Here is a 13,922-nt window from a genome sequence, read left to right as displayed (position 1 = left end):
ATAATAGTAATATAACGCACGAGCAGTGCCTTGCGTCCGCCAATGGCGACTGTCTATTCGCTATTCCCTTTCGCAGACAACGATTTCGAAGTGTGAATGCGCCGTAGATTTACGTTCATACGTCATGTTCAAGCATTTACATTGTGGTAAATAACTGTATAGCCATCAGCTGGATAAGCGGAGTCAACAACAGGCTTTCCTCAACTGCGAGCTACACGTCGTGCAACATCTTGTGGAAAGTATTTCATGATGTTGATGGTGCGTCTGCTAATGCACTGGAAGATGCGTCCATTTCAAGTTATGTTCAAGGAAGCTGCATTAGTTCGTTACCCTGCCATCTGCACTAATTTTTGTGTATTTATTTGTGTGACGAGTGATCTGTAAATTTCGCAGAGCTTCCTATGCTCATTGGAAAACCCTCGAATGGGGTATGCATTACAGTGGCGTCCGGACCGTACTAACAGCTCCACGACAATCAAAGCTGAAAAGAGTATGGAAGTGCTGCAAGGGGACGAGCAACCACATGGCCGACAATGATGTCTTAGTAAATCCGTGTAATAGGCGTTAGCGGAGAAATATTGTTGTCTGTTTTCGCTTTCACCATACAGGGAAAGCACTATAACTATTTTCATTTGTACTACTCTTTCTATGGCTACTATTAGCGCTACAGATACGATCCATATATGTAATAGACTGTAACGCGGATTCTGATGAGGGGCCAAAAATTGGCCTCAAGCTTAGTCCTCTATCGGCACTGCTCTAGCCGCAACTATAGTCCAAGAATGTACTTGGTATATGATGACGATCCGGCCACATCAAACCGCGTCTTTGTAGTTCATCTTGATTTTTCTGTCGATCTGGCTGGTAGTCCTAACCGACAGGCGTGGCATCACCTGTGGAGTCCATTTTGTTCGGTAGTTTCCACATCCTCTTATAACCCCGTGTGTTTCCCCTCACTCGTCCAATAGATATATGTCTATCTAGATGCTGTCCATTCACATAGCGCTGCTACTTTCTCGATCTACTTGCATGCGGACGCACTTCAACACAACTATATATATTCACAAATGCATAATGTCAGATGATGCTAGATCTGATGTGAAAGAGGGAAAGCCATATCGGAGCTATCGAACGGTTGTTGGCTCGCGTCGATCTCAATTTATAGGTCACTTACAGCCGCTTTAGCGACACTGAAATTTTAGTTGATCACTTCGAATACTAGAACTTTCTCGTATTTGTTTTAGAACGACATCCGTCGGACTTGATCGTGTACCGTTGTGTTCGTTCTTGTAGCGTTCAGCGTCGCGTTGTACGTTGGTGAATACATGAAGCGGTTGAAGACTATGTGCTAGCTTGCTCCGACTCAACATCAAAGCTTCGTTGAAGTTTGAATTTTACAACAAACTTTACAATATGACAATAGATTGTTATATTGTAAATGTATAACCGTAAATTGACTTTATTGATATAGAAGGAAGCTGATTTTTTATGCTGTGTCTAGCTTGCTTGCGGTGTACATCTAGTTAAAACTGGAAAAACTAAGTGAACGCAATGAGGAGCACCAACGAGCGAAGAGCGGGTGTCAGCAGGTGAAAAAGCTAACCAGAAACCAGCTTTATGAATTGTTTACCATGTAGCAGACAGAGAAAACGAGCTGCCAGACACTTTTTGTTTTCGAATAAATTTCTATAAGGACGTGTAGGAAGACGTTTCAGCTGTCCTTGCTTTCATACTTCTGTCGCTTGCCCATTTGATAGGGTCTTAGTGAAAATAAAATGACTCGTTAAAATTTCTGCTCAAGCCAGCCATCTGAGCCACCGATTGTCACGGTCGAATCACGATTTATCGTCGTCAATTGGGTCTACTGCATTCTAAATCGCATGTTGAGTGCTGACTGCGTACCGTTCGAGTACTGAACGAAACCCTACACAATGAGAACTGACCATCCCGGATTACTTGGAGCGCGACATATTGGTCAGACAGGCTTTCGAAATGAAGGCAAATAGACTTTACGTTTAAGAATTTATATCTAGTTGTTCTGTACTTGAAAGGAAAGGTATAAGATAGCTCCATTTAACAGTGGAAGACAAGTACCGGTGGATAAATTTCGACGACAAAATTCAATAATCATAATATTGCTCTGTCTCAGATGCGAAAACTACCTTTTATTTTCCCATCATAACAGACGAAAGAACTGGCTGTCGCGTGTTTACAATTACTATATTTCATAGGTGGATGCCTATCTAAAATGCAATCGAGATCAGCAGAAATGATTATTCCTTTTATCACGGTTGGCTTTCAGGACATTACTAGAACTAAAAGTGCCCAAGTAGAAAACTAACTCAATTTCCAGTGCGAACGAATTCTCACATTACTTGCCAGTTTTATGAGTGTTTATAAAACTAGGATGGACCTTTGATATAAGAAAGGAATCCAAAACGTTTGATAAACGACCCACAGGTTATTCTATATCTGGTTAGAAAAACGTTTACAGGTTGCTCGTACTCAGTAGTTGTCAAGCTTCTAGCTACCTGTTGCTGTTAACAAGCGGTGCAATAACAGCGATGCATTTATCCCCATCAAAGACAAATTTTGTTGACGTCAAATTCTGTCCTTAAGCTGCATGCAGGGAGTCACATTGACTCTATGTCCACTGAATAATAAGCAACTATCACTACTGGTCAGCGTTGACCTTTTCAATGGCAGGGCCACTCCTCTACCGTGACATGAACATATAATACTTGTCATATGCGGATATGCGACTGAATCTTGGAAAGGTCATCACGATACATCGAGTCGACAACGCACGCTTTGGCTGGCCGCGCATTGTGGCCTCGTGACGTCTGCATTACATAATCTTTAGTGTATGTCTATGTGGACGTTACGTATTATTTACTATTTTTTTTTGGTTCCTGACCGATGCTGATATCACGACGGCAACTGTCGACACATGTCGTATAGGGGACACAGTTGTAGCCAAAGAAATTGCCAACAGCAGAATAAAAACTACGCCAACAATCACCAGTTGACTTCCAACTGGCTTCTAGTATTTTTTTCTGTTTGGCATTTACTCTTTTCGCTTAGGCGGTGTCTGTTTAATGTCAGGCTCTACCAGCTATTCTGTAGCCCGTTGAAGTTCCATCGTTTATTCTCGATGCGCATATCATCTCGCCCTAAAGCATCCTGTTACTCTTGTCCATCACTATCCATCGGCAGCTTGCAGTGTCGTACAAAGGCAACGAAGCAACCCCACTTAGATGGTGGGGTGATGACCCTTAGCCGCAGTAGAATTGGGTAAATTAACAATGGTAGCGGCAGTAGCAGGCGAGCGTGTGTTACGCCAATAATACTTAATATACCTAATACCACTTAGATGACGCCCTTTTCTACTTTTCGACGAGAACCGACGCGTCGTTTAGGGCATCGCGCACGAGATGCAAACTTCACGCTGCATTCGGTAGGGTCGATTCCAAGTGGAGTTTTACATGACGCGCAGAATTCCCTTGTTTATTATACGCATTGTGAGTTGCTGCTTTACGCGATAGCTGTATCATTTGCCGCGTTGGCTGTCGCCGTACAAACTATGAACCCTTGGCAACTACAGTTGAACGATACCTGGTAACAGCAGAGATCGCGGACCAGCCAGTAGTTCATAATGGATCCAACAGCATAAGACTCAATTGGAATGGTCGTAGCATCGACCGGTGCCAATAGCCACAGCGCTAAACGAGAAGCCAATGACCAGGGGAAGAACTTCTGCACAAGCGTACGAAGCGCACCTAGAAAGCTACGCCGAGACACAAATTTAGTGACAAACAACAGACAAAAACAGACACACAGTCTTACACGCACGCATACAACAACACATAAAACACAAAAAAATAATAGTGATAATAAACATTGCTATTATACTGTTCACGACGGCGAAGTTAGCAGAAGACGCGGAATGCTGACAACAGCGAAAAACGCCCAACGACAAACATCTCGTCATATTGGTGCTCTATGGAATCGGACGACGAGATCTTGATGTGGAAACAAACGAACGAAAAGAAAGGTGACTATACCTCGACGTATTTTGACGAGGATGCTCATGCTCTATATATAGTGGATAGAAATAACGATGTTGATAACGCTGATAAGGGAAAGTAGCCAAAAAACGTATGCGATATACACGCGCTCGTACATACAAACACAAAGTAAAGAATGAAACATCAATCAACGTAACGCCAAAAAAAAAGCCGTTTACAAGACCACTAGTCTGTATATTAGTTATGTGTTATCGAATGGGCAGGACGAAAGGGACAAGAAGCGCGAAAAGTCGAACCGGCCGAACGATGAACGGAGACTAACGATCTATCAGCCGCTATAGCAGTACAACAGACTACCTGTTGTATTGTATATAGAGTTTGCTCTGCAGGGATGTGTTTTGCCGATACGTGTAGCGTCCGATGTGAGGTTCTTTTTGGTCATTGACTATGACCACTGATACGAGCTATAGAGACTATATCAGAGGGTGGCTTCGTGTTGGACATGTTTCATTCATAATGATCATTTAATACGTCTCAACGTAGCACACAACACGATCTTTTTCGAAAATAGCAAACGTTTTTGTGCTTAAGGTTGCTGTATCGATTAAGCAGCTTGTTAAGCACAGTTCATACCAGTTAGTCTTGTGATTTATCTATAAAAATTGTGTACTTCAGTATTTGATGAAGCAGCTCTGTTGTCTCACTTCAACAGAGTTCGTCTTACTTTGCCGTCCAGCAGATGCTTAATGAATAGCGAGATTGCTAATAGCAGATCTGTTTCATAAACTTGTTTTTTTCTGACCTACCGGACCGTCATTGTTTTTTTCTGTCTAATGTCAACTGTTTTTGTGTTGTACAGTGGAGCGCTAAAAGAGTTTTGAGAATCCAGGACGGAACGAGTTTTCCTATAATTGTTCTTAACAATAGCACAGGACTTACGCACCATATCAAAAATATACCATTATTATTATTATTTTCCTTTGTTCGTTGTAAGTAATAAGGTACCGTGTCTTTGTTTCAGTTTTTGCATCGGCTCGTTTTGTCTGATCAATTAGGCGTAAGGTTGTTTTTGCTGCCATATACGCAATATATACTGCGTTAGCGGCTCGTTATTACATAACATTGATCACTTAGCCTTTGAGAATTAGAATCTTTGATTGAGTACTTCAAGAACTACCTATTTATAGGCGGTAAAATTGTGCATACAGCAATATCTGCCTGAACAATACGGAACGAGCTATTCCCCTGTATACTACATCTCCTCTCTAACCTTTCCGGCCTTTTTGACGCCGGACGTCTTGCTCACCATCCAACTAAACGATAACAATAGCAATTACGATATAATATATTGTTTAGGGTGTATTAGAAAATCTGTGGGCCGCTCAATTGGAAGTCCCGTTTTCAAGACCCTTCTGTTTTAACACCGCCCTAGTATCTGTCGTTTCTTGCAATCTATTTGTCTTGTTACCAGTCCTAAATTTGTCTGGCCCATTTGTCCTAGTGGTGATGCATGTCGTGGTATGGTAGTTGTGGGCCTCGTTCATATATACCACTTCCGATGCTCCGGTGGTACTCTGCTGTATCACCCCCACACTCCATACCCCCCCCCCTCCCCCTGAGCGTTTGAACCGATCTCAGGCCACCCGCGGATGTCCATTTGTCCCGTGATCTTACTATCATCATGGTGCACAACCCCACACTTGGCTTATTCTGCTAAGTAGCAAGCAACGATGGTTTTCGTCGTCCTGCCGCGCGTTCAAGCTCGAAGCCTGTCCGTTAGAATATCTGTGTAGCTGATTCATTTGGAAAGTTTTGTGTCCGAACGTGGGAAATTCTTATGCGAATGTTTATGCTGAAACATAATGATCAAACAGAACGATGTCGGCAAAGCCTTTGTCAACGGATGCAGACTATAGCTTGTCTCGGAACAGTATGGTATAGATCATTAGTTGCAGCTGTGACGGGATTGCGGGTTATTAGCATAGCACCGTTTTCTCCTCTCCACCGTTTCTATTATGGTTCAAAGTGGCACCATTACAAGCACGGTGCACTATTATAACGTATACGTTTAGCAGAAATGATGGATTTGGTATAATAAAGAACGGCAATCACACAAATGCCATCATTCGTAGCGATAGAATAGTGCTTGAAAATGTGAATATCTATTATGGCAATAATATCCACTAAATTATAAATTTGTATCTATAAAATTATCAATAAATAACAACATTTAGATCCACTCTCATTCGTAACTATTGTTGTTGTGTTTTATCATAGATAGCTATCAAGTGTATAGCTTAAACAGCCGGCAATAACCGTACGACCTAACAGAAGAAACTTACTCAACTTGACAATGGAAAAGTTTATTTATATGATATAGTTAGAGCACTGCAAGATTTGCAATTGAATTTTTTGATGATTCTTCTCAGATAGATAGTTTCGGCTTTACTTTAAGGCTACATGAGCTACACAAAATTAACCAAGTTGTGATAATAATTTCGGCACTGGATCAAATATTAAGCGTGTAACTTGTGAATGTCAGACTCAGCTAGAAGACTAAACTTGCTTTTTGGGGGGGGGGGGGGGCAAAGCAACTTTTAACAGTTAACTTGCCACGCGTCGTTGTGCTTTTCACCTGTTGTCAATAAAAGCACAAACCTATGGTGTTTCATCATCAGTACTATGCACACAGTGGCTCAATCTATGTCGAGGTATATATATGTATGTAACCCTATCATCGACGCGACGGCAAAGGCTCGGGTTGAAAGACGCAGGAAGGAGTACTTCGACCTTTGCCGTATACGACACATAGTGTTAAGACCTGTATGAATAACAAAAGTTATTACTTTTATAATGAACCCCTGGTGCGGCCCACTCATAGTTGTTCTCTACGCAGAACTGTAACTTTTAAAAGTCATCTTAGATGTTTCCGATTACGCATTTTAAATATTTAGTGGCTCGACGACACCTGGAGTAACTAGTTGAGGCCAAAACTCGAAGCTGAAAAAAGCCCTAAAAAAAAAAATGCAAGCAGTTCCTATAACCTCATAGATGACAGTATTGTGTGGCTACTGACGCGTTGAGTTTCCTGAAAGCATCCAGTGATCGTAACACCGACCCAGGCAATCCAATTAAAGCAACTGTTTCGGGCCAAGCCAAGCGGTTCGACAGGTCTCTACGTGAGACGGCGAATCCGATGACCTTCTTCTACTATACTCGAGCGCTGTCTATTGGCGTTTTCGCAATGGCTTTCGCTGACTGCAATGGCTATCAAGCTTTAGTTAACATAATGGAGAATTTTTCAAGCACCAATTTTACCGGCTTTATATATACGAGTACGAATAAGCTCGTGCTGCGTATGTTCCCGAACAGACCGCTATCATTTCAGCCCCGCGCCTTGTACTGGTGGCCATCGACAAAGTAGCTACAGCAAGGGGCATTATAAACGGTACCTACCTTTTCTTCCTAAATATGCGGGGGCATCCTTTGAAATCAGCAAGCCTGTCGAAACTTCTTTTGTTTGGCGTATGTTGTTTCATGAGATAACACGCGAGTACTGGAATTTTGCGGTGTTGCTGAGGCACACCCCGCCGATAACCGACAAAAGAACGGCAGTCGCAAGAGGAAATGTCGTTGCAAACATCCTTCTCCACAGGCTCCATCGAGCTGCAAAGTAATAGTGCCCACCGGTCCTTGAACTCGTTTTTTCCGTTCAAGGCCCGTCTCGCAACGCCCCTAGCGCTTGCTTTTCTGTCTGTTCAGTCATTCTCTGTTTATGTATGCGTTTGCTCGTGGAAACCGTACGCATGGTTTGCGGACGTGATCTGAGACGAAGGCGAAGATTCTCAGCGGCAAATCTCTGTTGTTCTCAAGTGCCCCCCGGTCGCTGTTCCTGTTCGCTGCTATTCCTTGTCTCCCGTTGATGTTTGAAATCGTTGCTAGTATTATTGTTGTTGCTGTTGTTGTAATAGTTGTCCTAAAAATATTCGTCGCTGCTGTCCGGTAGCCTTCATTTAAATGTCTCCATGGCAAGCTTCGCGTGCCAGCAATAAACGAGTTTGGGGTATAACTATTTTCATACTATTTCTCGCTGCACCGTCTGGTGCCGAGTCCATTTGCTTGTCGCCGTTTGCTTTCAGAAACAATGGTTCGTTTGTGCACAGCAGAGTCTGTACGTGGGTGTGTGCGTGTATCTGTTTCATTTCTATTGGTGGCAGTGACGCGACGCGCGCAGTGATTTTTGCAGCGTAAGACTATTTGTTATTTCGGTGGTGGCCCGGGGCGCTGCTGCGACTAGTCGTTTGTGTGGGTCGAACAAGGTATTGTTGGTTATAACGCTGGCAGTAGTAAGAAAAGAAATGAAAATGAAAGCTGTTTTCGAACGCGCCTCGAGTATCTGCGTTAGACGGACGAACGGACCGACTGTTTGACGGCTGGCTCGCTTTTTCAAGACTTTAGAAGACGCTTTTTCTTTTGTAAACGCAACTATAGGTATGGCACCAGATTTCCATTCGCAGCGTCCTTCTCCTCTTATCTGACTTCCTTCCTTGCTGGCCCACGCCACCATTCGAATTTCCTCGTTGTCTCTTCTCTCCTCTTTTTTTTTTCGTTTGATTTCTCTGTTGCATCTCTGAGTAACCAGCTATATTCTGCTAGCTGTATTGCTACTTCTGCTGCTGTTTGATAGCAGACGCGCTATGTCGAGGTCAGACCGGACGGCAGCTTGTGATCATACTCTAGGACGATCACGCCAGGGCGAATACAGATTGTTGTTGTTGTTAGCCATCCTTACGAGGAAGATTGTTTAAGAGAAAGAAAGCAGAAAAGGCTCATAGGCAAGCTAAGTAAAGCCCAATAACCGTGCTGACGATGCGTCGACTTCGTGGAGTTCGGACGGCAATCGGTAGGCCCGCTAGTGCTCCCCTTTGCCGTTGTCGGTATATGCACATATAGATTATCGTTGATTGCTAGCAAGTTTTTGTATAAACTCCTAAACGAAATAAACAAGATAACGTTAAATGTTGCTTGTTTATTCGGCGGGTAGGCCAAGAGCGAGAGGTATACGCTAGCGAATAATGGAAGGATGAACAGCACTGGCAATGGATATTGCTGCTGTTGGTCCTTTTTCGTTCGATTATTTTTATATAGACGTCACATCGATATTCACCACCGTGTGGTGCTTGTTTCTTTTTACCCACCCCCCAACGACCGCCAGTAAACGGGAAAAAATCGACAACGGAGATGTGTATATTTCATGTATCAGAAGGTGGCAGTATTCTAATATTGTCTTTTTCAGGCTAGGTGGGTCTAGCTGGAGTAATTTTATTCACGAGCCACTACAGACTATAGGCATACGTCTACGTGTTCCCTTCACCTACGAGTAACAAACATATCGAAATCCGTTATGAAACCCAGTAATCTCATTTTCTTCGCTATTCTACCCCAAGCTCACACTTCGAGCAAGCACGTTCTGTAAATTATCCGTGTTTAGTCGATATTATTGGCCACCCTTTGGCTATTTATTTGTAATACTATTTTTTCTTCATTCAGTGATCAAATGAGTGGCGACTGAGATTTTCTAGTCACCTTTTCCGACTCCCTCGTATCTTTTATCTTCTTCGTAAAAGGAGGCTACCGTTCTAGCTCGGTCGCAATTCGCCTACTGTCATCTGAACGTGAACGTGTTTTCCACAGCTGGTCCTGCGGCCACTGCGGGGTTCGAACTTTTTTTTCTCGTGTACCACGTTTACGTGCAACCCAGCGCCGATCATGTTCGCTGTCGCTGATGTTCAGTGTTGTTGTAGCTGACGCTGTTGATGACGATGCCGTCTCGGAGCAATCCGAAACTCATAATCAAATTGCCTTGGGCTGTGGCGACGGCGGCGTCGCTAGCAACCTTAGAAGATCGAGCGAGTCGAGAAGGAGAGGAAGAGCCACACTGTGCTTGTTAGCCTATGTTCGATGCCTACGTGTGTGCCTACGGGTTTTTTTGTGCTAGGTTCTACCAGGAGCGATATCAACATCATCGCCACTAGCAGCCGTCGTAGTGGCGGCTCTGGTGCGCTGCATCGCTCGTCGTCAGAGTTTCGCTTGCTGAGCTCGTCTGGTCTTGCCTGGTCCAGTGAACTCAACTCTGGACGCATCCATTCGTGCAGACCAGTTAAACAGCGACCGATCTTTTCGCCTGCATTCGATTGTGGGCTATCGTTAGAACGGGCAGGACAGAGCCTGGTGCCGACACAGCGGTCTGTATCTTAGTGTTACTTAGTTTCTGCTACTTTTCTTAGTTGTCAAAGCACAACGAAAATTACGGCGTGTTGGAAAACGACGCATTATCACCCTTTGCTAATTGAATTGAGTAAGGCCAGTCGCTTATTTCAACCATCTTCCCTCGATTAGTAGTCGATCAATATACGTGTTTCAATATACTCATCCGAATTGGAATTACGTGACAGCGAAGTAACCGTGTCAAGGGATGGGGTGAACAACCGTTAAGCGCGATTAACCGGTGATTGAAGACGGACTGACCACGCGAGTCATCATCCAAAGAATTGCCTGTGGCAAGTATATTAGATCTATTGTATCTAACCTTGATATAGTACTTCAAGATCAACGTGACTATTGTTAATGACGAAACCCACAAACGATCGTTGAGAAGATTTGATTCTTGGCAAATATTTTGATTTAATATAAACATTCGTGTCCATAGAAAAACACGTCTGCTATGTCTGAGTAGCGTATTATCAAAATACGCTGTTCTGCTATTGCCTGTTACTTGGTCAGTGGTTCCGTTAAATAGAAACTCAAGTGTGAATTTAAACAATATGTAACAACGAGAATGTTATGAGACAGTTCCTTACATTTGCTGGAACATTACTCACAGAGTTACTAATCATATGCTAATCGTTAACTGATTGACGAAATATATAGGTTACTTTTCCTTGTAGGTGATCCTACGTGATCCTAGGTGAATTCTAAGTAAAGCAAATTATTTTAGGTATTATTATTTTTGCTGTAAGCAGAGGATGACTAAATGCAAAGCTTTCTTTATATAAATTGCACCCACTTTGACTATGTCGCCGTTTCGTCCGAACAAGCAACCTACTATAAGCTCGCTTTTGCAATCACGATATGGGTCATATGGTTGACGTACCCATCCGTAAGCTACGACGCTAGCTACACACGTACATATAATTTTATGTTCGCAGGAACAAACCGAGAAAACTAAAGCCACTTGTTCCCAACAAGAAGACGAAAAAAAACTGTGAGTTCTAATATCGCACACAATATACCTTAAATACCACCCCGCTCTGCGCCTGTTTGCCTAGGGTGTGCTACTGATAGCGTTGGTAATTTAACAGCCTCCCCGTACTCACAACAACATCAGTCAGCCATAACAGAACGTTTGAAAAACCTACAGGCAGATACACGGCTACGGTCAGCTTATTTACGTTACTGCATAAATTGTTCGTTTCGTGAACAAGCCCTTACTTATTGGCATGATGGCATTTTACATCAGCGCGACATTAAATCTTTAAACGACCATGTCGTAAGGCAACGGCCGTGGCAGTGCTAACCATTGACAATTTGTTTTCTGAGTTTCGGGGAGAAAGAACGACGTCCTGCACCATGAATAGATCCTACTGCTCTGCCAGTCAATTCCGTTCGGTATATTGTAGCCAATAAGCGTCTACCCAGTAGTTCGTAGACCTCGGACAATATGTTTGATATCGTCAGTGAGATGGTATTCGAATGTTGTGTTTTATAAGAGTAAGTGTGGACGATTTTTCAGAGATTGACAAAGAAACCAACGCTCTCCATTTTGATCGAATGTCATACCGTTACATCTATAACAAGAGCACTGCCTAGTTGGACGGTTGATGGAAGGACTCGTGGGCGACGGGTCATTTGATGACTATTTCTTTCAATTGTTCCGAAGGGAACGGCCAGATATTTTGTCGAGCGTGAATACGCTCAACGATAATTAATCAACTATAACAGTAACAGGCAACGGCAGTGACAACAGATCTACGAACTGTGTTAATGAAGAATACTAATACTACGGAACGTAGTAAAAATGGAAGACTGTAGAAAAGCGTACAATAGTGCACTGCATGCACTGGACGACTTACAAGTAGCCGTAAGGTTTGAGCCGCCGAACACCCGGTGAGTATACAGTAACTTCTCATAAATGGAGACCGTTCGGTAAACTCTTTGTTAGTCGAATAATCTTTTATGCGTCGTCGAACGTTTTATATTTTTATATGATGCGTATCTATATGTTACTTGTTCATTATATAGCCATTGGCTCGATGGAGCTTTCGCCTCATCGAGTGCGTGTGGCAACGTCGCCACTGCAATGGTCTAGATTCGAGTGACCGTATCACTGACAATGATTGAATGTCATTTAGTGCTGATCAGTGGGTGGACCAAAGCGATTTTCACTACATACGTCCACACTATTGTATAGTAATTGGCTAAAAACCGTTTTCACCGAAGTCATTATTATTGCTTGTATACGGCCAACACCGGACTTGGACTTAATCATTGATCAACTGGCTTGCGGCTGGCGCATCAGTTAGTCAGTGAGGAAACTTTCAGAGCGATCAATCAGTCATCGATGCATGCGATCGTATTTAAGAAGCAACTGAACGTCGCTTAGGGCTATATTCCAGTATTTGCACACAAAAAATCCCCGTTTTGCAGTAGCTTCTGTGATGACTAATGCATCATCCCTAAATATGTCCGTCTAGCAGCTAGTTTGTTGGGCGAAAGCATAATCCTGCCAAATACGGGTCATGCTTTAAATTTCACCAAAATGAATCGAAGCTATTCAGCCACTGAGGCTAAATATCGAGCAGCTTTCTCACTGTGTATCGCAGCGCAAAGTACTACCTTGCAGGACGTGAGTGCCTGCAAAAGGTTATCGTTTTCACACAGACGATTATTGACAGAGCCTCTGATGTCGACTTCTGTCTATCTCTTGATTGTACTAATTCAATGCTATAGTTACTATGGACTGTGTTGTCATAGCGAATGAAACTAGTCTACCATCTGTGATTACTATTTCGCGCTATTTCGTAACCTTATCTGGTTGTTGTTAAGCAATAAACCAATGAGCCCACGAGAACAGCAGTAGCATTGTCAATATCAATTAAACAGAGAAGAACTCAGCTTAGTAACAAGGACAATTTAACAGATCAGCAAAAAGAGCTTTTTTCATTTTCTGTTACCCCGTCGTCTAGCCTCTCTCAAGGGGGTAGTTGTTTTAGCGGAAGGCCGATGTTAAGAAAGAGGAGAAATAACATTTAGATCAGATATAAATAGTGCTCTTTGTTTGATAATACTCACATATTTTCTGCTGTAAGACATCTTGACGCTGATAGAAGAGCATCCTCTCTTCGTATTTTGTTTGAAAGAAACAAGTTTGTTATTGGGGCCTGCCTGTGGTGCTTTTGGCAAAAAGTGCTATTTGTACAGACACGACGTGTTATCGTGTCGATATTCCACTAGATAAGGACAAATGGACGATTCTTTGAAGAGGGCTTTTCGCGATAAAGCCATCGTAAAGCGCCAGGGCAGCTCTGGGAGAATTAGGGAAATCACAGAGCTTTTGATTGGCTCATTGGCTTTGGAGAATCGAGGTGATTATACGACCGGCCAATGCATTGAGGGAAAGACGAAGCGTCCATTGTGAACTTGGCCATTTGCATAACTAATGCAAATATTATGGAGGACTGCAATGACAGTTTAAGCCAGCTGCAACTTTTGAACTTTAAAACCATGGCCAGTGGCTTCCGTGGTTGACACAAACCTTAAAAAAGCATGCCAATATTGTGAGGAACATTGGTCTTTTTCAGTTCCAACGAGCATTATTGCACTGTCGTAAATCTG

At 42.9% G+C, this 13,922-nt stretch overlaps 1 long non-coding RNA gene across 5 annotated transcripts in view; it reads right to left on the bottom strand.

Annotated features, from left to right (window-relative positions):
• Window positions 1-13,557, bottom strand: part of LOC111262682 (uncharacterized) — a 43,263-nt gene extending 29,706 nt beyond the window's left edge. For all 5 annotated transcript variants that reach the window (XR_015312020.1, XR_002681786.1, XR_015312021.1 and 2 more), the window contains exon 1: window positions 13,380-13,557. This is a non-coding gene — a long non-coding RNA (uncharacterized LOC111262682). The remainder of the gene's footprint in view (window positions 1-13,379) is intronic.
• Window positions 13,558-13,922: the final 365 nt, after the last annotated feature.

The sequence above is a fragment of the Varroa jacobsoni genome, unplaced genomic scaffold, assembly GCF_002532875.2.
Source record: "Varroa jacobsoni isolate VJ856 unplaced genomic scaffold, vjacob_1.0 scaffold_693, whole genome shotgun sequence".
Lineage (NCBI taxonomy): Eukaryota > Metazoa > Arthropoda > Arachnida > Mesostigmata > Varroidae > Varroa > Varroa jacobsoni.
This window is presented reverse-complemented; position numbering and strand designations above follow the sequence as displayed.